This window comes from Lissotriton helveticus, chromosome 2_1 (assembly GCF_964261635.1).
Source record: "Lissotriton helveticus chromosome 2_1, aLisHel1.1, whole genome shotgun sequence".
In the NCBI taxonomy this organism is placed as follows: domain Eukaryota; kingdom Metazoa; phylum Chordata; class Amphibia; order Caudata; family Salamandridae; genus Lissotriton; species Lissotriton helveticus.
The window spans coordinates 2,111,967,672-2,111,995,226 of NC_136059.1; the positions used below are offsets into that span (position 1 = coordinate 2,111,967,672).

General features: G+C 44.3%; 1 protein-coding gene across 1 annotated transcript in view; it reads right to left on the reverse strand.

The window, feature by feature from the left end:
• FBXO8 (F-box protein 8) overlaps window positions 1–27,555 on the reverse strand; it is a 249,186-nt gene that overhangs the window by 184,666 nt on the left and 36,965 nt on the right. Inside the window, exon 2 of the mRNA XM_078677080.1 lies at window positions 9,234–9,325. The gene's annotated coding sequence lies outside the window, so the exon portion shown is untranslated. The remainder of the gene's footprint in view (window positions 1–9,233; window positions 9,326–27,555) is intronic.

Sequence of the window (27,555 nt, forward strand, 5' to 3'; positions counted from 1 at the left end):
GTCACCAAAGACTCACCACCGCATTACGATGGCTGGTGGGTCTTGGTTTCTGTCCGCTGCTTTTCCGCCGCGGTCGGATTACAACCGCGGCGGAAAAGCTCTCATTTGGCTGGCAGTGTCTATCAAACACCGCCAGACAAATTAGGATGCATTTCTAAACATGCTTTTCCGCGGCGGTTTTTCCGCCGTGGAAAAGCATGTGTACTTTTGAATTTCCGGGGCCCGTTGCGGGCCCCCAGGGTGTAGGCGGGTGGGGGGTGCACATGGGGGGTACCTATGGTACCCCCCAGTATTTACATGCACAAAGCGGCAGGCACCGCGCGGTGCCTGCCGCTTTGTGCATGTAAATGTTAAACCTGCACTTTTAACATTGCGGCGGGTGCTGCTTGAAACAGCACCCGCCGCAATGTTAAATATCCAGGATGTGACCGCCAGGGTGGCGGTCACATCCTAATTTGCACGGAGGGACCGCCGCAGCCCATGCGGACGGTCCCTCCACCTCTGGGATGGCGGACGGACGCAAGTCCGTCCGCCATCCTAATCGGCCCCTAAGTGCGAAAACACCATATGAAGGGAGTTGGATTACACACTGAACCCTGTGTATGTTAGCAATGGCTATATTTTTTGTATATCCTTCCTAAATGTAAACTTCCTATTTTAATAACCTGCAAATAAATACCAATGTGTATAAATGACAGTGCTGCCAGTGCATTATTTTCTCTGGCATGCAATATCTAAATTTCTAATCCACTATCACCTCTTTGAGTAAACCTGACTGCTCGACTTTGGTACCACTGGATAGTCAGAGTGCCTAAAAATGCCGGCATTTGGAGGCAACACATGGAAATATTTCCTACATTTATATTGTCCAGTAACAACTGATTGCTCCTGGAAAATGAAAGACAAGTCTAGCACGAAATGAAACAAAAGCAATGGCTTGAATATTCACAAAGTCACCCTACTCCACCCATGGGGAAAACCATGCTCCTACCTGGCCACTGGTGGCTGAAAAAAATCTGATGTTCTTTCATACTTTGTATTGATCATAAGAGGACTTTGTCATCATAAAAATCTGCAAATCCGGAATTGACGAATAGGGCTTGATAATTCTGAACTGCAAATTTAGTTTAAATGCTTCAGCCTAGTCAGGTAGGTTTATCTCCATCTCCTCTTTTTTCTTTGCTTCAGCTTCTTCCTAGTCTTCCTTCTCCTCATTAACCATGACAAATATTCCTCACCCTGTCTTCAGTGCACATACCCCCCAATGTCATCTTAGGGTCCCCCTAAAGTACTGCTCTATTACGGACCTAAGTTCAGGCTTTCGTCATCTGCCACCATATTTAACTTACTATGGAAAACTCCTGTGGAAGAGATGGTTGAAACAAAAAGGCTTCAATAAATGATCTTTACATCTTCACTTGATAAGGTGGCCAATCTCATGGTAAGAAATTCAGCATTCATAACATCAACAATGTTTACAGCCATGAGGAATAGTACACATATAGCATGGTATAAAGCAAACACACAACCATCAAGTTAGCAATAAATGGATATGCTAAATTTTTAAGGTAATACTTTCAATTGATCTCACAGCACTGAATGATGCCAAACAGTGTATTTAAAAAAATATGCAAAAATAAGCGGTCTGGCTGAAAAAGAACTTCAAACTAAGATAGCAATTGATTAAGCTTTTAAAACGAGACTCGTCTTAAAACCACAATCCTAAAATGCATCTGATGAAGTAAGTGCCAAGAAGAAAAGTTAAGAAAAGACATCACGAGGAAAGAAATACTGCTCGTTTCGAAGTTTCCCGTTTCATGAATCAGAGGTTTAATCTCTACAAATGTTAACAAAACGGGAAAGCCATATAGTCCTCTTTTCTATTTCCTAATTTCTGTGTTAAGTTTGTGTTAAGTTTGGAACTGGTCTCAAATAACTTATTTACAAAAAATGAAATATTTTATATTCAGTCTCTGAGGTTTAAACAGATTGTACATTGCAGGGGAGGATAAGCCTAGAATTCTGTTACACTTCCTATTTAAAAAATGTAGCAATTTGCATGACATAAGTCACAATCAATTATAAATATCAATAATCAATACATATGAGCATCACATTGAGAAAAGCATACATACACCTATGGACCAACTCAAAATATGAATGCACTTTATTGAAGCAATGGCTGAAAGGGGCTGATTCAAATCTCTTTTAGATCACAGCTTGGCACTTGAAAGAATCTTCATCTAGGTAAGATCATGCAGAATTTAATCGAATATGTGCTAAGAAGGTTCTCCCTGAAGCCGGGGCCTCTCCAATGTATGGGGCTCGTTTGCAAGTTATGCCAACAATCGGCAAGCGGAAAAAAAGCACTTAATGGTTTTAGAAAATCGTTTCAAGATTCTAAACAACTCCTTTTTGACTGAAACTCACGGAAGCTTTTATATCAAATTGTGGATTGACTTGGAAATCTTCAGAAAGCTTAAAAAAGGCAAGAGTGAAAGTCGTGCAGGGCCAAAACACAATTATGCTCAACATAAACTCCTAAATAATTATTTGCATGCAAATAATAATAGGAAAACTAAAACCGAATCATGCTGCACACTTACAAAAAAAATCTATATTGGCATTATTAAAACACTAGTTCGATTTCTGAACTCTAAACATTATACATAATTGCAATAACATCAATGCAACAAAACCTATAAATAAGGCACATAAATCACGACATGTCTTCTACTATAAAGGCCTATGTTTGGGGTAAGAAACTCAAAGTATACATTATAACAAGGGATAAATATTCATTTAGGGCCCTTACTACAAATTTTAGGTAAAATGAGGGGGCATATTAAGCAATGTGGCGTAATTGCATAACTTCGGAAATTTCATAACAGGTGCAACATGAGTTTATCAAAAGTATATCAGATTATGCCAGCAGAACAAAAAATTCATCTCGGCCTTCTACAAAGCGGCCAGTGACTGTGTGAAGGTGAAACAAAAGATCTAGATGTACATCGGCTCAAAATCAACTTCAAATTTAAAAAATGCAACACATGTAAAATCAAAAGAGATTGATGCATCATACACATTCTTGATGAATTATGTACACGTTTAATACATTCTATTTTAATATGAGTGAAAAGTCTTCCGCTTTAAAAGCAAGCTTCTTTGAAACTTTTGCAACAAAAAAGGTCACACGAACCATGGTTCTTTTGAGGACATTTAAGACAGTTTATGTGTTACACTTAAACAATAATGTGGGAATATATGTTTGAAAGGGGAAAACAATGACATTGTTACACATCTAGCCTTTGATGCATCATTTATGACCGCTTTCTTCTGAAATGGAAAACATACCAAGACTCACAGATCGCTGATGCTAATTAAAACATTGATGAAAGCATGGGGTATACCGACGATCAGACCAGAGAACCTATACTGTAAATGTATTTCTGAGTTTAAGCAGGGCTTCATCTGTCTCTTGATGACTCGAGGCGAGGGGGGATTTAGGAGGCGGGAAGGGATTATTTTTCCATTAGTCAAGCCTTTCAGCACAGCAGTACGTCATGATGGGCAATAAGTACAGAATTTGTTAAGTAAAGAGCTCCACCGTGGACATGTGCTACTTACTACGGAGGAATACATCATCCCCACTTACATACAAATGTTACCGAGCAAGTTCTTAGGGCAGGGGGACAGTATTCTAAACAGCGATAAGAGCTACGCAGTGCAGGAATAGGGATATGGCCACATAACACAGCAAAGGGTGGCAGAGGCATCTAAATGAAAAGCAAAGGGGGTAGTGTAAAGACACTATCCTGGAATGTTTAAACATTTGGGTATAAAAGTAAAAGGAGGATATCTAACCCCCAAACTCCAAGACACCACAAGAGAACAAGCATTTACAATGCAATGGTCTCGGCATTATTAAAGGTAGAGCTATTGGCATTGCTCATGACTTTTTTTTTAAAATCATAAATAAATGGCTCTGCACTCTGCACTCTGCATCTGAAGAGAGCCACGCACACACAGACAGACAGAGCCACGCACACATAGGCACAGAAAAACCGGGATGACAAGAAGGGAACAGAGGCTCTGTCTTGATGGCAAAGGAAAGAGATCCCCATTGGCAAAGTCAAAGAGGCGAGCCGCGAGACCCATTGGCTTATTTTCCTTTCTTGTCGCAAATCTGTTCTATCTGCTTCATGCTGTCACAACTTTAGGACATTTACTGGTACAATGTCAAGTTTACCTGTATGCAGAAGGGCTGTTATCCATCGGTACTCCTGCAGGCAGGCTTTGCCCGTTCACTTTTGCATGCACTGGGCTACAGGGCAACAACTTTCAGCATCGTGTTTATAAAATGTCGACGTTGAATATCACACTAAACTCTCAAATTGTTTCCGTTTAGGATGATTCTGGTGTAGGTTACTGATAGAGCATCCCGGATTACGCACACTTCGTGTCAATTATTGCTTGCAGAACCAACTGCGAAAGTTGTTGAGTTTAATTAATTAATCATTTAATCTTATAATCGCCCTGCCTGCCCATAACTTTCCATTTCCTCAGCCCCAACAGGTTTGGGAGCCGGTGACTATTCCCAGTTCATTAACTGACTGACCTCTGCATTAACACCCCCTCGGCCTAAAAAGCACTAGCAGCAGGAAGCAGCAGGCTTTCATGCATGTCTGAAGCACTGCATCTGGGTTGTTTCTGCGATAAACAAGAAATACAAGATGTAAATGTAAATGTAAATGTAGTATACTTGTAAAGCGCACAGCTGCCCCAGCAACGGGGCGTCCCGGCGCTGTATAACTCTGGGGAACCCGTCCTGGCTTTCCCTGTGGGATGGTCCCTTGCTGGGAGTCCCCAAGGTGGAGCCAGGCATCCCCGGAATTGGTGGGGCCGTTGTGGAGATTAGGCAAGCTAATGCCCAGAGTTGCCGAGTGGAACCCCTGATTAGAGTAAGCACCGAAGCGAGAATTATCGAGTCCTCTGACCAAAGTCCACGACCCTGCCGCGTCGGGAATTGAACCCTGGTCCCGGGCTGACTTCTGCTCTCAGGCCTGCCGCCTCTAACCAGTGAGCCACACTACTCCACTAAGCAGTAGTTCTTCACTTATATATTCACAAACTCAAAGTGTGTTAGGTAACTGATCTACACTGCATTACCATCAGCTCACTAGACTCAGACAGTAAGAATCAGAAACATCCTATTTCTTATTTCACTGAAATCTATTTTTAGAGCTCCACCAAAGCCATGCCTTTTAAAAAGTGGTTAAAATCCATTGCTGTCTGAATTCTTCTTTCGACCATTTAGCAGTCGATAATTCACGATAGCAGTGCATTTCAGTCTGGCGCACTCACAACAGTATAAATCTCATAATTAGACAAATGAGATCAGAGCTCAATCCCGTGATGTCTACAGACACAAAATAAATACAAGTCCGGCCTCCACATGACAGCTCAACAAAGCGGCACTAAAACTTTCAGGCACTCCTTGAATCCTATCCGGAAACACTGTCCCTCTATACAGCTCTTGTAGGTCTGCATGGACTACATCAGGACAATCGTTGCACGGCAGAAAGGAGCTTCAAAGATGGGAGGGGGCGCTGGTATCCTTGTATTGCTTGCCCAGGACGGTGGGAGGGGGTTAAGCGCTCGGGTCATCGCGGAGCTGCACAATGGTGCTTCAACGCTGGCTTCGGCCGGAGGCGGGGTGGGGGGGCTCGCAAGGGAGCGTGACACATGTTTCCTAAAGAGTGACCGAGTGAGGCGGGCACCAATTTGGGGTGGGGGGGGATGTGGGGGAGGCAGGGAGCTAAGGCGGGTAGCGGGAGGAGATTGCCGGTCTGATGGACGGGGACGGGTTTGTGGTCGTGGGGGGGCACGGGGCATCTTTGGCGGCCTAAAAGAAATGCTGCAGGGAAAGCGAGGCTTGGGATGGCTGGTATCGCAAATAGAATAGGAAGTCCGCATATGGTGCGCCGAGCCAATGAAAGTTTTCGCTCCACTGGGGTTAACACCATGGTTTTTCTAAATACGCTATTTGTGGCTCCATATTTCAAAATGACTTTCGTTATGCAGGGCCAGCAGTTTAAATTGGCTTAGGACAAAACACACGTACACGATGCATTGATGGAAGGTTGCCGGTCTGGTGGATGGGGACTGGTGGTGGTCTTGGGGGGTACGGGGCATCATTGGCGGCCTAAAAGAACTGTTGCGGGGAAAGCGAGGCTCGGAAGATGGCAGGGGATGTGAGGTGCTGTCGGAGGCTGTCGGGGGAGAGCATTTTGTTTACGAAGTACGGGAAAGGCGGGCGATGGTCGCATGTTAGCACCACTTGGCACGGAGGTGCCAACTGAGTCCTGGGTTAGGGGCGTGGGGATGCTCGGGGTGCGGAGTGGGAGCCCGTGCGTGTGGGGTGGGCACGGGGACCACGCGGGGCGTGCGGCAGCTAGGCAGGACGTGGGCCGCACTTCAGCACAGTATGCGGTGGTCGGGTTTTTCGATTGTCACTTTTGTAATGCACCATTTCCTACCTCTTGTATTTGTTGGCTCACGATTGTCATTTTGTAATGCACCCTTGCTGCCTCTTGTAGTTTGTTGGCTCACGATTGTAATTTTGCTTCTTTAATGTAACGTTTGTTTTGGACTTTGCTCAGTTGATTGGTCTCATGTATCAGCCCTGTCCCTATTGTGAAGCGCTCTGACACCTTCGGGTAAAGTTCGCGCTATATAACATGGCATAAATAAATAAATAGATAAATAAATGGCACTGCGTGAGGAGAGCAAGGGGGAGGTAGAGAAAACGGCGCCAAGGGGAGGGGGAAGACAGGAGGGGGTCACCAACACGAGCAGCAAGAAAGTCGCTGCCTCCTCGCTATGCCTGGGGATGTCAGCTCGCCTAGGTCCCGCTCCACTCACTAGTCGGTGCTTTGTCTCCCTTGCAGTTGAAAATGGCGACCCCCTCCCGACCAAAAGCAGTTACTGTCTTTACCGAAGTGTGTTAACAGGAGCGGACAAATGGGGCTTTAGCTGTAGTTTAGTTGCAAGATAGGAGCGGAGGCGGAGGGCTACCACTAAATATCATTGGGAGAGAGATGAATAACAATTAGAGGCTCGTGAGAAGGAGGCTCGTGGAAGCAAGCAGATGGATGCAACGGCCGACGCGGTCAGGCCGAAATGGCTGCCTGCAAAGCTCCGAAATTTTCGGATTCGGGGGCGGCGTTTTGCTGTCCTGAGTGACGGACAACGTCACTGTCTAAAGAACAGAAAAACTTACGCCCCCAAATCCGAAAAAGACGGAGCTTCTTTGGAGGGACGGCTCTCTCCTCCAATGGCTGGCCTCCGTTTAGGAAACCAGCCAATGGAGGAGAGACGAAAAGAGAGGCGGGACTAATAGTCCATACTAAGCAACATTAAATCTCGGACTTCCGGTTCTGCCTTCGGCAGACCGGATATTACCTCGACCTAAAAACTGGGAACGCTCAGCAGTCCCAACTGTAGGTGGAGACTTCAACTTAGTCATGAGCACAAACGTAGACAGGACAACAGGACAGGGAGTTCACCAAAGGAGACAGATATGCCTGCCTAAGTCTGAAGAGGCTCTAGGCCTATTCAATGTATAGAGGGAGATGCATCAGGATGATGGACAATATTCACTCTATTCGAAAGCGCATAAATCATTTTCAAGATTAGACTATGTATTAACTCCCAAGATCGATTACTCAGGCCTCAGAGATTCAGAATTCCTCTCAAGAAATTTATCAGACCACTCACCATTACTGAGAAGAGTGGAACCTAAAAAGAGAAAATTAGAGGGGAGGGGGCGGGATTAGATGTCTGGGAGAAATAGGGAAAACTAGATTGCTTGTTGATAGACAGAAAATTCATTGACAGAAAATGGGGGCTAAGTCCAATCAACCCTCTCGACATGGAAAACATTTTAGAGAGTACTACAAGTAGGCAATATCAAGAAGAGAATGGAATAAGAAAGTAAAGTCACGGATACTACAGGGAACTGAAGCACAACTGGTAAAACTAGAAGACTAATTAGATAAGACAAAAAATATGGAAACAAGATAAATTGAGAGAATAATATCGAAATTCCACACAAAATGAAGCACAAACATATTTTCGTAATCTCTAATGTGGTTAGAAATGAAGCTAGCAAATTACTGGCCTGGCTGAGCATGAAGAAAAAAGGAGAAAGGTAGATAGCATGAATTAAACCAACGCAGGACTACTGATTGGCTACTATCATTCTCTACATAGTTTGATAACACAGGGGAAGGAGTTAGAAATAGTAGATTTTTTAAGTGTTGCACCCACCTCACACAACATAACAGACAGGGCGCTCTAGAAGGAGAAGTGACGGTAGGAGCGGTACAACAGACTATACTCCAACTGAAGGGAGAGAAAAGGATTAAATAGAATCCTTGCAGAATTCTACAATGTTCCAGAACAACAGCTTTACATGTTTGAGGAGGTTAGGAAGGTTAAATGCTTGCATCCTGCCCTACGAGCATTCCATCATCCCAATGTACAGCCTAACGTGGTTAGTGCAGGAGTCAATGTGGCTGCAAACTCTACCAACCGGTCACATTATAGTGTTACATACAAACAGTAACATAATAAGTAAATGCGTATTCCCTTTCCTTTCAAATGAGGTGCCTCCCATTTTGAGCTTCTTTCTCGACCTGCAGAGACGGTTCAACTTTCTCAGTCACTCCTACCAAAGTCTTTGTTCAATTCGACCTCTCATTTCTTCCAATCTGCTTACTCCTGGTCCCTTAGGGTGTCAAATTACTCCCCGAGAAGGAGGAACTCTTCTATGAAAGCAATACATTCACAAAACTGTTCTGACAAAAACTCCGCCTTTATTTTGCTGCAACAATACATAGACACATTATTCATCATCAAAGACCTTTCCCTTCATGAAGGCGTATCCCCCTTCCTATTGATCATTTCTCCCCGCCTTTACCTAAACTGCAACTGAGTTCCCACCACAAACACATGCTTCAGTCTTTTGGCTCCTGAGGCTAAACATACCTATTTCATTGTACTATTGTCCCCACCTCTCTTAAACTGGCTTGAAAGGTGCTATACAACGGTCATCCTAAAACTTTTGTTCAGGAGTGATGAGCAAGTTCAGCCCTTTTATAATTAGCAAATCTCACATCCTCAGTAATGAGCTAATTTCAAAGCAATCACAATTTAAAATTTCACCTTACCCCCACGATCCGGTTCCTTCCCCTCTCCAGATTGACCCTTGTCCTCCTGCTCCAAACCTGTGTTGGATTTCCTGTTCTCTTCAGGTCACCACCTGTAGCGAGAAAATAATTGCTTGAGCTCTTGCAATTCATATATTTCTACAGCCTATCGTCTTCTATCTGCCCCACCACATCTTCTTCCAAACGCTTATACAAAGCAGAGGCTGAAAATGTTAACACAGTAACTAATGTTTAATATTATAACTTGTTCATGTGTCAACTTTGCCAGAACCATATCAGAATGTTAGTATAACACTAAATTGAAAGGTATTCACTTTATTTATCATGTTCCCCTCTTTTATGCTGCTAGAACGGACTCCCCTTGATTGCTGAAGAGAAGACAGTTAAGGGGAATAAGTCATTTAAAACAGGCAACCCCCACAGAATTGAAGAAATGTGAATGAACAACCACAAAGCACACTGATTCTGACAAACCTGAACTACCGCCGTCGTATCAAATTCCTGGCTTCCAACTCCACATTTCCGGTCCATATTATAGTCATCCATGAGAACGTGGGATTACATTCTTCTTAACTTGTACAACCAATAACTTTCCTACTTCAATGGTATACTATGCAGGATCCCTCAACACAATTATAATCCAGTTCCTTCTGATTTTATTCACTGCATCGACCACCCCCTTTTTAATCTCCTTTTAGTTTATACTCAAGACCACTTTAAACTATACTACTCACACCTGACACTTCAAACCCACTATTTTCCGAGAGTTGCTTTCTTCTCATCTTCATTCTATTTCTGTGAAGCTAGTACTTTTCAAGGGGTGAAAAAGTGGTCCCCACTTCTAACCAATTGTATCGCAAGATATTTTCTTATACCTCCTTGCTTCTCTCCATTCGATTCTAAGCTAATTACTCTGATGTAACAGGCTTCTCTTCATCTCTCTCTATTATGCCTTTTCTCGAACTTTCATTTTTTTTCCAATTGGGATGATTTATTTCACTCGTGCTGATTCAAACAATATTAAAAAATAAAAGCCAAAAGGAATCTTGAGCATAACCGACACAGAAATGGTTTCATTCAGTAACTACAGAATTACTATGAATCAAGGCTCAAATATCTACAAATAAAATGGTTCATGTAGCCCAAAATCCAAAAGATAATTTCAGTTCGGAAAAAGATAGCCAACACATTGTGCCAAACATCATCAAGAATAAGGCGGGAGGATGCTCTTCCATACAAGGAGGGGTTCGCTAGGAATAAAACCAAAAATGAAATCTAATATAGTTATGTAGTATTTTTTTTTTGAGAAGGTAACCTAAAAGTCACTAGCATTTAAAAATAAAAAAAACACCTGAGTTTTAATATTTTTAACTAATATTTGAGAAGAGTACATAGGAGTGAACAACCAAAGCAGTTTCATCATATATATCAAACTTGCATTCAACATTGTACGCATTGGTTTTGACTTCTATCGGATTACCTCTATACATTCCACCTAGATGCCCTGGATACAGAAACATCCAGTCTTGGAAACAATAGGTCTGTGTGACTCCATCTAGTGAAAGCTCCAGCAACCACAATCACATTTGCTCTTGACTTTTGCAATATCAGTTTTCTAATCTAACAAAACCGAAGATTTCATTCATGGTTTTGGCCATTATGTTGGCATGAAGGAGAAGGAAAATTTATTTATTTGTAATCCTGGTTCTCCATTGCAGATGTCTTTGATGATCCCATAAATAGGTGGAGATATTTTGGGGCACAATGTGATATATAGTTTTGCAGAGTAAAGCATGAAAAATACACAGAGTAAAAGTTGATATAATCAAAACTTTATTGGTCCTACTCCAATTGGAACAGTCCTTCCCAAAGAGCCAGATCAAATACCCTCTGAATGAGAATATGAGAAAATCAAACCAGGTTACAGCATTGTTGGACCTCATTAGCGAGATGCAGCTTGGATCGTATGGCACAGTGAGCAGAGGACCTATATTAATGCATAAGTGTCACACTTATTGCGACACATAGAAACAACAAAGGAGATTGGTGGAATGTTTGTAAAAGACCCAGTCAGTGGAACTTGCTCTGGTTGCATTCTAATAATTGTTTTGGGTTTCCTGCACAATACTGGCAAAATCGCTTGTATCTTAAACTAAGGTCTTAAAAGGGGCTTAGAATATGCACATTACTTACTATTGGCTGGCTCTCATGGCTCCTACATCACTTTACTTACCACTGGCTGATTCCCATGTGGCTCCCACATTACTATCTTTTCCTTGCAAGTCAGTGGCTCCTCTTCGCCTCCGCTATTGTGCAGTGGAGCCTAGACCAAGTACTGCTACCGGTGGCCAGTGTCATTCCACTGGCTGCATGGTTCTGGAAGTATTTTGTTTTTTTAATTACACATCTGGAGTTTTTCCAAGCAGATCCGCATCTTCCATTGTCATTGTTGTTTACCAACCCTAAGAGCTGTGTGATGGCCGATCTGCCTGAGCATTATTTTATGGCCCTCTGCTCCTTTGTGACGCTCTTTAATAAACAGCAAACATGGCAGCTGTTTTTCTTCCAGGGCACCAGTTGAGTGGTTATCAGTATCGATCACAACAGTTTTGGAATTCTGACGGGACCAGAGAAATAGGCTTTTTGGCACATGGTCTGAAGTTGCTAGGAAATCACAGCTCCAGGCTGGTTTGTATTTTGTGTGTGTGTGTTTTTTACAGTCCTGAGCAGGACACAGATCAAAGATTCAAGGAAGCACTGTCTGAGGATTTACTTATTAAGTAATTATTAGTCATGACAGTCAGACAGACGTTTCTCATGAAGAGGATTTCTGAAACTGCTATTTACCCAAAAGTCTCTTCTTGTTCTTACTATCATTAAGACACATTTTAAATAACAACCCCAACTTTAACAAGCATTTACAATGCAATGGTTTCGCCTTTGGAAAAGTTAGAGCTATTGGCATTGCTCATGACATTTCTTTTTTTTTTAACTTATAAATAAATGGCATTGTTATTTACATTGCCAACAGCTCTCACAGCCCACACAGCTCTCTCAGCCCACACAGCCCACACAGCTCACATAGCCCACACAGCTCTCACAGCCCACACAGCTCTCACAGCCCACACAGCTCTCACAGCCCACACAGCTCTCACAGCCCACACAGCTCTCACAGCCCACACAGCTCTCACAGCCCACACAGCTCTCACAGCCCTCACAGCCCACACAGCCCACACAGCTCTCACAGCCCACACAGCTCTCACAGCCCACACAGCTCACACAGCTCTCACAGCCCACACAGCTCTCACAGCCCACACAGCTCTCACAGCCCACACAGCTCTCACAGCCCACACAGCCCACACAGCCCACACTATGCTGCTGTCTCTAAGAGAAGCCCTTCCCAAATTCAAAACAGATCTCAGTTTCAGAGATTCATTCCCCAAATGCAACTACAGACATGTGCTTTCCCAAGGAAATATACTGCAAAAATAAAACAAGCATTTACAAGTGGGGCCGGAGACACGGACAGCGGGAGGGGGGGCAGGAACGGGCACACGGACAGCGGGAGAAGCCAAATGCCACTGGAGCTAGGTGGCCAGAGCGCCTTTCAAAAGTGGCCCTGATTGGGAAATGTTTTGCGTCATTGCGTACAGAAGGGAGCTGTAGTGACGCTGCTGCGTAGAAGAGCCTTTTAACGCCAATGCTGGCAGCAACACTCCAGCACAAGCCGGCCGAATGGTATTTTGCTGCTTCATTGCATCCAGATGTATAATACAGCAAGTAACATTACACCTACAACAACCTAGGAATATTAGCTTTTTGTCAATGATTGTTAGTTGTATAAGAGCAATAAGCAACAACTACGGCTTTGTTGTATATATTATATTAAAAATACTTCAGTTCTGACATGAGACTGTGTAAGAACTATACATAGCCTCTCTGTAGTTACATCATATAGGCTTTAAGCAGTGATACTGCTGCAGAGTTAAGATTTTTATTCCACCCTGAGAGTGAAGACAAAACATGGGGAGCCCGATAGAGACAAGTCTCAGGACCTGTTTTTTGGAACCACCTGCAAGACCCGGCCCACTCAAAACACTGCCCCCCGCCCCCTTCCTCTCTACCACATCTCTTTTCTTGTAGCTTATAGTAGGCTGCCCGACAGTACGTCGGGGGTCCTTCACGCAGCTTTAAAACCCACAATCACAAATAAGCAAGCCAGTTTGCACAAAAACAGATACCGAAAGTGTCCTGTTTTTTATCACTCATTCACTTCGTTCCAATTTACCGAGTGGCCTGTGAATAAAAGACACACGTTTCCAAAGACAACTTTTAAATTTTAAAGCAAAAACCTTGCTTGTCTTGTGACTCGAGCTTCTAGCAGTTTTACAAATTGTTAATACAAATGCAATTCTGGAAATAGATATGCTAAATAAAGTTTTAGGCCAAAAAAATAGCGAGCGATATGACTTCAAAAAGAAAGTTTTGCGAAGTGGCAAAGTTCTGTCACCTTCACACAAAAAAATTGTGCAAGATAATTCTCCCAAGAAAACGAGGGTTCAGCAATGGTTTAAAAAAATGCCCCATGAAGTTGGCAATACAAGTTTTGTTTAAACTCCAACATATAAGTGAAATTATAACTACCACTTTTTATTCGACTAATAAAAGCCTCGATTTTATTGAATGGCCTGCTGCAAAGCTTCCTTGCAAAAGATTAAAAAGTGCTTTAGTTATATGTCATTTTTCGATTTTTTTCCAGATTGCACTACAGCGTGTTTTTACAAGTTCAAAAGTTCACCCGATATGCAAACGTGGGCCACTTTTTTAGGTGATTTGCTAATAGAGAGACCACTTTTATGTTGGTGCCCGAGGTATTTTCTTTCCCAGTCCAACCCTGTTAGCAAAGAGCCCAAACGAACTGAATGAAACTAAGCACAAACACTCCATCTTTCAGTGTCCATTAAATAGTCACATTCCACTGCACGACACACAGATTTTAATACACATTTAATCCTATTAACCTTTCTATGAGCATCGTCTCTGGCCTTAGGCTTACACGTGCTAGCAGGCATTCAAGCATGAGTGCATGTTTTTCGGTTCAAGTCTGAATAACCATGGAGATACTCGATGGACTGATTTACCCGCACTATTGGTGCCTGTACTACCCGGAGTGCAAGCATGGCAGACTCAGGTTAGAGAAGAGACCCCTATTTGTAAATTTCGAGCCACCACCCTTTTTGCCCATCATGTGTTGACCTGCCGGATCTATATCCACACCCTTGAGGAGTCCCTCCATCAGTCAGTCTACCTACTCAAGGCAGCCATATCTGTTGTTCACCGGAATATTACATTGGGGGAACCTAGTATGAGCATTCCTGCTTCTTTCTTGGAAAGCCCCTTGACATTTTAGTGGGAGTAAAGATGATACACAGCTTCTAGGATACGATTGAGGTTGTGGGTAGAAGAAATCCAGAGGAAGGAGGCTCATGGCTGTTGGTGGATTGTAGGAGTTCGGGGAGGTTTTAAATAAATTGGTGATAGTTTGAGGGTTGTTAAAATTAATGACTACACAGTCACCTAGTTCGCTCTTTCTGCGGTTACCTACCCACCCAACCCTTCTACCCATTAGTATCTCCCCTGCTCTGGCATAGTCAAAGTGCTTGCGACTAGCCAGCCAGAAGAGACATTTATTGCTCAGCTGGAATTGGGTTTCCGTAGAGTTCAATTCAGTTGGCGGGACATTGGTCAGAACAGCTACATACGGGGAACAGGGAGGGGGAAGATTTATATTTGGCAGGTCTACGCTTAAATGGGCCTGTCTACCCTCGGTGGGTTCTTGTACCTGCTGCCCTCTGACTTGTCTGTCACGTTGCCTATGGGGTGATGACCTATTTTTTGCCCTAAACTCGTGACTTGAACCCCTGCCTCTCTAGTGCGTATAGTCATTCTGCTCCCCCAATTTTTGACTGGTAAGTGAACCATCGTGATCATGTAACTCCGCCCAGGCCAAGATTTTGGGCCCACGCTATCTACCTGGCCGCCCATGTCAATACCTCTCCCTATCTTACTAGGGGAATAGTTGTCAGGGTAAGTTGATCTAGCTTCCCTTGTTGCCAGTGCTTTCTCCAGACTGTCTAAGCGCTTGATAAGGGGGGGGTCACTTCTTCTCTAATAATGGCCCTCAGATTATTTTGTAGATCGGTCGTCAGATTCAAAGCCCATGCCAGATAGGTTGAATCTAAGGTGTCTGTCAATACTCTACCTGGGGCTAGTTCATGCTCTTCCCCCTCCAGATGGACTAAGTTGCCCTCACAGCAGTTCTTTTTTGGGAAGACCTCCAGTGATGTTTGCGCTTTCCATTCTTAGGAATGTTCGTGGTGGTTTTGCGCTTATGCACTACTTTCTTGCAAGGGACAGCCAGTGAAGGAGAGGACAGGGGTTGAACGTCTGACTGAGACTGGGAAATGTCTGGTGGCATAGACACATCAGCTAGTGGAATACAAAAAGTCTGGTGTGAGTGAAAGCCGCCTTTCTGTAAGCGCGATTTCACTATCTACCACCCCTATTGCCCGCTGCAGCATTTTTTCTATAGCCGTTGGAGAAGGTGGTATTAGAGGTACACTAGTAGCTTTGGCTTTAGCTGGGCCTGCTCTCCTCCCCATTTTGTGGCCTCCTACTGGTCTAATACCCCAAGGCTCTCTGCCCTGGATCTAAGCAACAAGTGACTATTGTGTGGAACCTGTGACTAACTGTACCACTTAGGAGCAAAAGCCAGGAGAAAGCCAAAGGCCAATAACCAGATGGGACAAGAATGCAGACTACCCCAACAACATCTCCCTACTGTCATTCCCAGCCCAGTTGCTCGATAGATATGGTGTTAGTTCAGTCTGCTGGACCTTTCATTGACAAGTCTATCTCGTAATTCACCCCAAAATAGCAAGAAAAAATACACAACAAAACTTGCTTTAGTCAAAATGCATATAAACGAATATAAAAAAACAAGCATTACAATGCAATAGGTCTCGCAGCATTAAAGTTTGAGTTATTGGCATTATGTATGACAATGCGTTGCATAACTTTTTTAGCAAACTTTGAATTGGTGAGCAGTCAGAGTGTGTGCAAGAGTATGCTGTTCTTGCTGTTCATATAAAAGGCCTTCAAAATGCTCGGCTAAGTGTGTCGCTGAAAGAGCTAAAAGCATAACTCTTAAATCCTAAAAAATACTTTGCCATGTTAAGGGTCGGGGCAGGATAACTCTTAAATTTCACACATAAAATAACACAACGTCAAATTTAAATACTCAGAAAATATGAAATTGGTAATGCCTAAACACATCGAAAATGTGGCAGCGCCTCTCCCGAACACAAGATCACCTTTCAGCACCTAAATGACAAGGTCTATCCCGTCCTGGCGGCCAATCAGGGTCTCTTGGATCTTAAAGCACCATCCTACTCCACTGCCCTCTTTAGCATAGCCTCGGCCGACCGCTCCAACCCCTGCAGTGCCGCCATGGCCAGTACAGGAGAGAATCTGAGCTAAATGGGACCCCGCATGCCAGAGACAGCCCTCTCCGGCAGCGCTACCCACACAGGACTGTTTCAGGGCGCACCAGTAGTTAAGGATTTTAAATACAAACTCACTCTCCATCATGAGCAATATTCACCACACTTTTGATTTGTTTGGACAACTGCACCAAAGGAAAAAGGAAACGGACAACCAAACAGAAGGAAGAAAGTATTTACCGTGCCTCAGCCCATTTTATATTGCGTTCTAATTTTACACTAAAACAAATTAAAATAACTTTAATGTGCAGATCATTCTTGTATAATTGTGGCAATTACTAAACAAAAAAATGCAGACACTACGCTTCTAAAGACCCATCTCCTTGCTCATCCCGGTTTCATTCTCTTTCTACCGCCTCTTTCCCCTTTATTGTGTGCTTGCAGAGCAAAAGTGTCCACTTTTCAGCACTAGCCACGCAGACATTAGCTGCTAGGAAAACACAAAAACGTGTTTTTAAAATCCTACTAATAAGGCAAATAAATTGTACGTTCTGTATTCGGCATCCCATGCCATCACGCATGCTATGGCATTAGTAAAGCAAATGACAGAGACTTCTGGGGCAGTCATAAGCAGAGCATTGTTTTTGTGCGCACTCCTAATACACAAGAGATGCCTGTGTACAGAAGCTACAACCAATAGTGGAAGAGAAGCTGCGTCTGACAGAACTCTACCAGCCCCTCACGGAGCTGACAGCTGTAGGGGCGGGGCAGAGCAGGGCTATCGCCGTTTACTTTGATTTAATGTCTAGTTGTCCGTTGGACAAAATAGACATTAAATCTTCTTGCCCCTGACAGAAATCAACATGTCTCGGGCGTCGGGCGATATGAATTCCCCACCCCTGCGGACTCGAAACTACAATGGCTCCACGAGCCTCTCAGGGCTCGCTAAAACCGGTGCGCCGCTTGGGGCTTCTCACAGCTCTGGGACACGGTGGGGCAGCCCACTGCCATCCGGGGTCGCCCTGATTCTGCCTCCCGCCGGCACCCCTAGGCTTCTTCTGCTCCCATGGGGAGCGAAAACAGATATGCCCCACTCTGCCCGGCCCAGCCCTGACTCACCGACTGTTCGCGGCGGCTGGGGCTTCCTCTCTCCTGCTGCGGGGCTCTCCTTGCAGCACGGAGGCCTCGCGGCTCGGGCGGCCACACTTCTCTCTCTCCCCGGGGCTCTCCCTTCACTCAGGAGACCCGGGACGAACACGGCAGGGGGCTTCCTTCTTCCGGTGGCAGTGCGGGGCTCTCCACCCCACAACGGAGCCCCGCCTGCACCTCACCGCCTCTCTTCACCCGGGCCCCCCTCCTGGGAGCCGCAGGGCTTTTTCCACCGGCACCTCTGAGGCCGGGCAGCTTTTTCTTCTCGGCGGCGGCGGGAGGGACTTCTGGTCAGGCCACGCTGGGATTGGGCGGCCGGCCAACCACTTCCGGGTCGCAGCGGGCAGCGCGGCGGCCCTTCCCGGGCACGGCAGGCGGGGGATGACTTGACCGAGGGGTAGGCTCCCTCTGACAAAAATAAATCCAATAGGACACGCAGGCAGCGTGGACAGCCGGGGTAAACAGAGCCGCGCTCCCCCGCGCTTTGTGGAAATTTAAGAGCTCCCAGGCGCTATGGCAATAAAGCGCTCCCTAGCGCTATAGGGCCAGCAAAGGTCCAGAAGTAACCATAAAAACGCTCCCTGCACTATAGGAAGAAAAAGAAAGCGCTCCCAGCGCTAAAGGCACAAAAAGTCCAGCAACAAAGCCCTTCTTGACCTGCAGCAGTCCATCAGGTATCCAGGGGCTGGGCAGGGCCCAGGGAGGCAAGCCTTCCCCTGGGCCCAAGCAGCAGCGCGCCCCTGGCAGGATTCAAGTCCAAAAACAAGAACATCTTGTAAGGGGACACAGCCCCTTTTTATACTATAAAATCCTTTGTCTAGCAGGGTGCAGGCAGTGTGAGAACCAGCTACAACTGGTTATAGGGAACTCCTTTCAGTGTGAGGGGGAGAGGCGACAGCCGCCCAGCGGGAGGTGGAGCCGGCATTGTGGCAGGCAGGCACAGCCCTATTCACTCCCAGGTGCTATCTCCTCCCACTTCCCTAGTTGCAGATGCAGTCATTCAACCAAGGGCTGACTCAGACAACTTCCTGGGGGCTCCCCAGCCCCTGTCACCCTCAAACCAGACAGTCAATCCACAAGCAGTCCCAGGCACACTCCTGGAGCCAGGCGCCAGCCAATCCGTTGCCAGCAGACTCACTACACACGCACACCCATGTCTAGAAGTGGCACTTCCACACTAGACACATTCATGCCACATACATCATTATGCAGCATTCAATCTCACGAGTTCGCACATACCAAACTCGACCCTGCACTCCCCACACATCAGGAACTACCATGGTCACACATATTCCCCATGCATTCCTATGGGAGGGCAGGTCACTCACCACACATACACAGAGAGCTCACGCACTTTACACTGTACCACAGTGAAAAAGTGCGCAAAGGCCTAAAATCACCAACACCAGGTTCCAGAAACAGGCTAGGAAAAAGCAAAAAGTTTTGGGGTGAACCTGCCAAAAAGGGCCAGGTCCAACACACAGCATGTGCTATAGTGAAGGGTCGTACGCAGGATGGTAAGTTCCATCTCAGCAATATGACTACGCAATCTCTAGGAGATTGTACAGCACAGTTGGCAGAGCTGAAAGCCTTGATACTGCCACTACAGTAGACAGATCGGGAATTCCCCACACTAATTGTGTGTGATTAGTTTTACTGTGTGAAGTATTACTATGAATATCTTCATTACTGGGGCAGAATGGGTTTAGAGAGTTCAAGGGTTGCACAATTAAACATAAATTGTTATGGGAACAAGTGGTAAAGCTGAAAGTATGCCTGCCACGGTCTCAAGTTATTCACACCTTGAGTCACCAGCGTGTTGGCATACACTTTGAAGGGAATTCACTGGCTGATGAAGTCGCCAAGGCGACAGTGCGAACTGCTGCAATCACTCGTTCTAGAACGAGGATAGACGGAGACATGCTGATAGCTGTCAATGCCGCAAAGAACAGCTCTGCCATCCCAAAATGCTTTCCGCTCAAATATTCCTATACATTAGCTGCGCAAAACACACCGTATGCTCAAATTCCAGGAGTGGGCGATAGAGTTATACCAAACATGGATCGCAGATTTGGTTTAATACTAGCTGCACACAAGCGTCTACAGTTTTGTTACTGAGGCGGCGGCTCTGGTGGCCAAGTTTGTCTATACAAACAAAGACTTATGTCTTAAAGTGTGACATCTGTTAGCAGATAAATGGTTCCACCGAAGCACGCCCACCAAAAAAAATATTACTAATTTCAGGCAGACCTCTCGGGTGTGTCTATTTGGATCACTGTGGCCCCTTAAATTCAGACGGGGTTTACAAGTATTATTTTGGTTGCATTAGATTCATCCTCTAGATTTCAATGGGTTTTGACTCAGCGCTCGCTGATACTCAAACTGTTATAAAGGATTTGAGAGTCTTCATCTGGATATACGCAATTGGCACGTTACATTCAGACCGTGGCCCTGTGTTTAGCTCTCAGGCTTACAATGAAGCCATGGTAAGTATGGGCGTGGCCTGGTGGTACTCCTTCCCCCACCGAGCCGAGGAAAATTCGATGGAAGAGAGGAAAAACCGGGACCTAAAGCAATCCTTAACAGCAAGGGTGTTCGGTGTGGGCAGTAGCTGGGTCAATAACCTATATGGGGTCTAGAGGGCACTGAATAATATGCCAAGAAAATCCTTGGGAGGACGTACCCCCTATGAGATCCTGTTTGGGGCAAGAATGTGGGTACCGGACATCCAATGTGCCAGCACAGTTGCAGATGTAAAACCATTTGAATATAATGATCGTTCGACTGTTTTACAGGAACTCAATGAATTTCGGGCATTATAAAGCAGCATCCTAGTCAAACGCACAGCCACTGGGGAAGTGAACCCGCTTCTAGCAAGAAATGTCTGGGTCCTAAAGATTAGGGACCTGGTCAGAGAAAAGATCGTGGACATAAAGGAGTTTGGGTCATCCTATAGAACGCCTGTACCTGTCCTGGAAGTTCAAGGAACAAGAACAGTACTTCTTCTGCCTCTTGCTGGCCGAAAAGAAAAAAGATTTGTCTCCATTAATCTGATCAAACAACACTATGTGGCTGATTCTCAACAGCAGGCCACGTGGAGTCCTGAATAGCTGCAAATCTCCTCTCGTTACTATACAGGAAGTTCAGATGGAAAGGCTAATAACGTTTCAAGACTCCTCTGTGCAAGATGCCGGAGTAGCGAATAATGGAATACGAATTACACCTGTCGAAAGTTAAAAACATCTAAATGAAATTGAAAAGCAAATTTCAATTTGGCCCAACAATGAACTTTACATCCAGGTGCCTTTACAAAAAGCAACTGCCAGTTCTACAAACACAGCTGAGCTCCCAAAGATAGATCGAACTGAGTCTGGCTACTTCATCAACTTCGATGACTTTTCTTCAGATCATAGTGAACATGAACAAACGCCACCCATCTCTAAAAAAGAACAACTTTGACAATTCTATCTCTGGCTGAAAAAGACTTACTTCATGTCCCCCCTTGGCTGCATCTTTGGCTTGCATTAGGGATCCTGTTCCTGTTAATTTGGATTGGTATAGTAACTGTCTTTTTCCTACTACTAAATGGACATTACCTCCTACAATGCTCTGCAGTAAAACCTGTGAACTTGGTCTTGAAATCACATACATCATCATACAGTGAACAAAAAGACTTGTCCCTAGTGAGCATTACAGTAGTTCCAGTAGCGGATGGTATGGTTTGGGATAGGGTTTCATATTATGTATTTGGCACTACTGAACATTTGAAAAATCCTCACGCATTTAAAATTTCAATGAATGATTTCATTACCCCGAGTACACTCTCTGATGATTGAGACTGTAAATAGAAGGATGTGGAATTCCTATAGCCCGATGCCCAGGATGTATTGTTTGGGGTCAAGGGCAACAAGTTTTCATGTGCCTTTTGTCCTTGGGACAAGTAGACCCAAACCCTACAGCACAAACCCTCTGGCTGCCAGTTTAGAGTAACAGATTATGGACCAGCATTGTCAGCAGTTACGGTACTAATTGTATCCGTGTGTTAATGCTGTTCAGACTTGTATTTATGGATCATTAATGCAAACCTTTTATCATTAGGGTGAGCATTCTAAGTAAATGTTGTTAGTTTCGACTGCACTACTGACTGGTTCCAGTATAAACAAGCATTTGCAATGCAATAGGTCTCGCATTATGATAGTTTGAGCTATTGGTCTTGTAAATGACAATTTTTTTTTATTTCTGTGTTGGTTTTGAAAATAGCTAAATTAATAGCTTTGTCATTTACAATGCCAATAGTTATAATTTTCGCAAATGTGACACCTAAGCATTTGTAATGCAACATGTTTTGTATTTACGTGACTTAGATGTATTGATATTACAAATAACAATGGCTTTTAATTTTTTTAAATAATTAATACTTAAATAAAAGTGATTGTAATTTATAATGGCAATAGCTTAAACTTTTGTAAATAACTTTTGTGAAGAATATGTTCAGTGTATTTTATTGTGATGAAAATCCAAGAACAGAAGTGAAATATTAACATCTTTTTGTGACATTTGTAATAAAGCTTGAAACATTGAGAGAACATATTTGAACCAGTTGTTGTTGAATGGTTGCTCAGATTGATGCTGTGATGGCGCGGAGTGATGTTGTGGTGGCGCTGAGTGATGTTGTGGTGGCGCTGAGTGATGTTGTGGTGGCGCTGAGTGATGCTGTGGTGGCGCTGAGTGATGCTGGGGTTGCGCTGAGTGATGCTGGGGTTGCGCTGAGTGATGCTGTGGTGGTGCTGAGTGGTGCTCTGGTGGTGCTGAGTGATGCTGTGGTGGCGCTGAGTGATGCTGTGGTAGCGCTGAGGGATGCTGGGGTTGCGCTGAGTGATGCGGGGTTGCGCTGAGTGATGCGGGGTTGCGCTGAGTGATGCCGGGGTTGCGCTGAGTGATGCCGGGGTTGCGCTGAGTGATGCTGGGGTTGCGCTGAGTGATGCTGGGGTTGCGCTGAGTGATGCTGGGGTTGCGCTGAGTGATGCTGTGGTGGTGCTGAGTGGTGCTGTGGTGGTGCTGAGTGGTGCTGTGGTGGTGCTGAGTGATGCTGTGGTGGTGCTGAGTGATGCTGTGGTGGTGCTGAGTGGTGCTGTAGTGGTGCTGAGTGGTGCTGCTGAGTGATAATGTGGTGGCGCTGCTGAGTGGTGCTGTGGTGGTGCTGAGTGGTGCTGTGGTAGTGCTGAGTGGTGCTGTGGTAGTGCTGAGTGGTGCTACGGAGTGGTGCTGTGGTGGTGCTGAGTGATAATGTCATGGTGCTGAGTGATAATGTCGTGGTGCTGAGTGATGCTGGGGTGGCGCTGAGTGGTGCTGTGGTGGCGCTGAGTGGTGCTGTGGTTGTGCTGAGTGATGCTGTGGTTGTGCGGAGTGATGCTGTGGTGGTGCTGAGTGATGCTGTGGTGATGCTGTGGTGATGCTGTGGCGGTGCTGTGGCGGTGCTGTGGCGATGCTGTGGCGGTGCTGAGTGGTGCTGAGTGGTGCTGAGTGATGCTGTGGTGGTGCTGATGTGGTGCTGAGTGATAATGTGGTGGTGCTGAGTGGTGCTGTGGTGGTACTGAGTGGTGCTGTGGTGGTACTGAGTGGTGCTGTGGTGGTGCTGAGTGATAATGTCATTTCATTTCATTTCATAAAGCTTTATTCGGATCATTGAAAAACATGTCCATAAAAGCACAAATAATACAGACATTTCATTCAATTTCATAGACTAAGAATATACAGTACAAACCTCAAAGAATACCAATTACAAAAAGCATCCAGAGGGGGATGGAATAAATATTTAAAAATATACAAATATTTTAAAAACACATACTTTTCCTAGCGCTAATTGCTTTTAACAAAAAGGATGCAGTAAAAAAGCAAATGTCCGGATGGTTCAAATTAAAAATCAGTTTCATAGCCTCCTTTATGTTTCTCACTCCAAATCTGATGAATAATGGCTTCAGATAGAATTTCCGTAGCTCAATATACAAATCACATGTTAGCAAAAAGTGCTTAGTGCATTGTTCAGTTCTATTGTCACATTTACAGGGACCAATAGGGCGCATTTTAATGTTAGGACAAGCAACCAGATAATGTACTGTACCCATCCTCATTCTGGTTAGTACAAACTGGTGCGAAGTTCTTGTCACCTGAGATAAATATGGACTAAAACCAGTGAATTCATTCAAGCTTTTGTATAATTCACAAGTAGTTAACTTAGAATCCTCTAAGAAATGCTTTTCGTTACAGTGATAATGTCATGGTGCTGAGTGATAATGTCGTGGTGCTGAGTGATGCTGGGGTGGCGCTGAGTGGTGCTGTGGTGGCGCTGAGTGGTGCTGTGGTTGTCCTGAGTGATGCTGTGGTTGTGCTGAGTGATGCTGTGGTGATGCTGTGGTGGTGCTGAGTGATAATGTGGTGGTGCTGAGTGGTGCTGTGGTGGTGCTGAGTAGTGCTTTGGTGGTGTTGAGTGATGCTGTGGTGGTGCTGAGTGATGCTGTGGTGGTGCTGAGTGATGTTGTGGTGGTGCTGAGTGGTGATGTGGTGGTGCTGAGTGGTGCTCTAAACATGGAGTGCTGGCATCACAGTACTTAAGCAGAAGGTAGTGTGGAACAGTGTCAGAATAGCTCTGTGCATGCTCATACCTACTTATTTGGTGTTAATTATGACAAAGTAATTATAGATGTGTCCAAAACGTCTGATGGACAAGCTCCCATCTGCATAAAAAATGATTATAGCTATCCTAGAGTACTATACCCAGAAGCATTGCGCAGCTGGCTCTATGATTCACACAGAAACAAGTACTGAAGGATTGGAGAGCAGGTACAATAAATACAAAGCCAGCTTTAGCAGGTGCTGCAAGTGGCGTCTTCTAAATGATTTTGTCTCAAACAAAAACCTGTCCAGCACATTTGAAAAGTTGGGAATGGCATATTCGCCACGTGGTTGTATGAAAATAGGGCAAAAATCGTTTAAATTGGTTTGATAAGTTTATGGTGCAAATATATTTTGCTCCATTCTAATTACGCAAGCAGCAAAAATGGTACAAGTAGAGATTTCCTTAATTTCTGCCCCTTTATAACGTTTCTATAATGCGGCCGGTGGCATTTTCTTGGCGATGCATTTAAAAGGTCTGAAACTAGAGGCTGAAAAAATACCATTGAAACATTTAACTATCTAATTCTAAAATAATATTATGCTGTGTGGAAAAAGCTGCGACAAACTGCAGTTTACCCGAAAAAATAAGCTAGTCACGATTTGGTATCCGCTGTTTAATGTTTTATAAATCGCAACAGATGGAATGCTGCCCCAACAATGTTTAACCCGGCCTGGCCAGACAAAAAATAAAAAGTAATTAGCCAGGTATGCACACCTGAAAGCTCCGTTTGTCCCGCTGCAAGCGACCGATCATGAGGGCAATTTCTCTGACAGAAAAGGGCTCTTTGCTTTTTAACACGCCGGAGTATTACAGAGGAAGAGAAACAAGTTATTGTTTATCGCAGCTTGGGGAACAATGAATTTTCTATGCCATGAGCGTTGTCCACGTGCCAAGCCAAACTGCCTCTGAACAACGAATAGGACGGTGAAGAAAATAAGACTGCAGGAGCAGGATATTAAAATGAAACTAGTGGAATTTGCTCCCGAACTGCAGGTGGCAGGGTGGACGTCTGGGAGATATTCTTACTTGAAGGCAAAATGGCTGACCAGGTAATCTGGAGGAAGCTTCCACGTAAATTTGGCCAGCGAAAGGACTGTTTCTCTGACTAGACCAAGCCTACGTAAGACCCTGCTTCCGCCCTTTCACAAGCGGCTGGAAATGTCTCACTACAGGCGTCATTAATGAGGGACGGTAAGGAATATCATTTTTTTCTAACAACCAGATGGTGTAAATGGGGCTCTCGCAATGAAAAAAGATTGCAAAAGTTTAGATTTTCACGAGGAAGCCTCTTTCCTTAGCACACGGAAAACATGTTGTCCTAGTGAGCTTTATACACTCTACTCGAGAAAAACAAATAAGCAACATTCTCCAGCCTGGCCATTGGGTGGGTCTCTTAGGACCTGCTGGGCGAGGCAGGTTTTCTCAAACTGATCATTGAAACTCGGCATTGTGGGGGTGGGGGTGGGGGCGCATTCCTTTGAAGTGTGAAGCAGGGGGCGGGAGAGCGGATCCCTTTGAAGTGAAGCTCTCTGCGCGCTGGAGAAGCATGAGTCTGGTGGGGGGGCGGGATGCCAGCGAGTGGGAAGGAACGGGCCAAGCGCGTGCTCGAGAAGTCACGGATGAACAATTAACATGCATTGTAGGAAATCCGGCTGGTTTAAGAGACTTTGGTTCAGTAGTAATTGGTTCGAGTATAACTCGACCTAAAAACAAAAACTCAAGGAGTAAAAGGTAAAGGGTGAGGTACAGGAACAGAGTTTGAAGGGGTAAGCAGCAGAAAAAAATAGGATGAATAGTGGAATAAAACAAAAAACATACTTTATTTAGATATCTCTATGTAACAAACAATGAAAAGCAATAACACATACTAATATCCCTGAGGCCCCAGAAGGGATACACAAAACGAGAAAGATGGAACCTGCATACAAACGCAATAAAACAATTATACATATACACATTTCTTTGTTTCAAATTAAAATATCCATGATTTTGTAAAATCCTACATCAATATATAAAATTTGACAAAGAAGAGGAATACTGAGGAAGAAAGGGGCACAGGTGGGAGCCTCTGTAAAATATACTAATAAAAGACATTTGTAAATGAGGAAGAGTAGCATGAGGCAGAAGTAGGAGGTGGACAGTACAAAAACAATGCACAGACAGATCTGAAACAAGGAGGGCAAGAGAACAGGGTCCAGGAAAATCAAAAGAAGAATCAGTAGTTTGACAATAGGAAAGGAATTCTGAGAGTATCCTTTCTAATAAGAATAACAAATAAAATAGGAGTTTCAAAAGTAGCTGGGAAAACAAACCTGGTATTTTATTTCCACCATACAGAGCACTGAGTAAGTTAAAAATGTGAGGAAATTAGAATAGCAGAAAGGTTATGTCACAACCAGTTTGACCAGGCTTGTTTTTCTTCAAAATCACTTGAACTATTAATATTAAACAAGGGGACGGATGTAAGAGACATAAAATGTAATCTATAATAATGAGGCAGGCAGACAACATATTCTACAAACAAAACAAAAAAAGAATTTGAACACAATTATGTAAAACTCCTTTTCAGTGTCCAGGAAAGCAGCAGAGGTCTGAGCAATAAAGTGACATACAATCAAAGTTTTGGCAGCAAAAAATATTTGAAAAGTAGCCGGTTCTGGGGGTAAAACAGGTTATGTCTTCGATTGAGTCATATTACAGAAAGTTTCACCTTCAACAGACGATTAAAGTCCATCAGCAAGATAGGACAGAAGTTGGCAGTCTTTTGCATACTTTCCAAGTTTGAGAATTAACATAGTCACTGCCTCCGTCACTAATGCCAAAAGAAATTCATTTCAGTTAGCATTTCAACTGTTTTGTCATGCAAACTGCACAGTAATGTTCAAACAACTCTCCTGGCACCATGTCAGGCTCCAAAGCATTATTGTTTTATCTTAGCCCAAAGGGATCCACCTGAGGTGAAGCCATTGTTCATCTTCTGGAAAGCAAGATAATT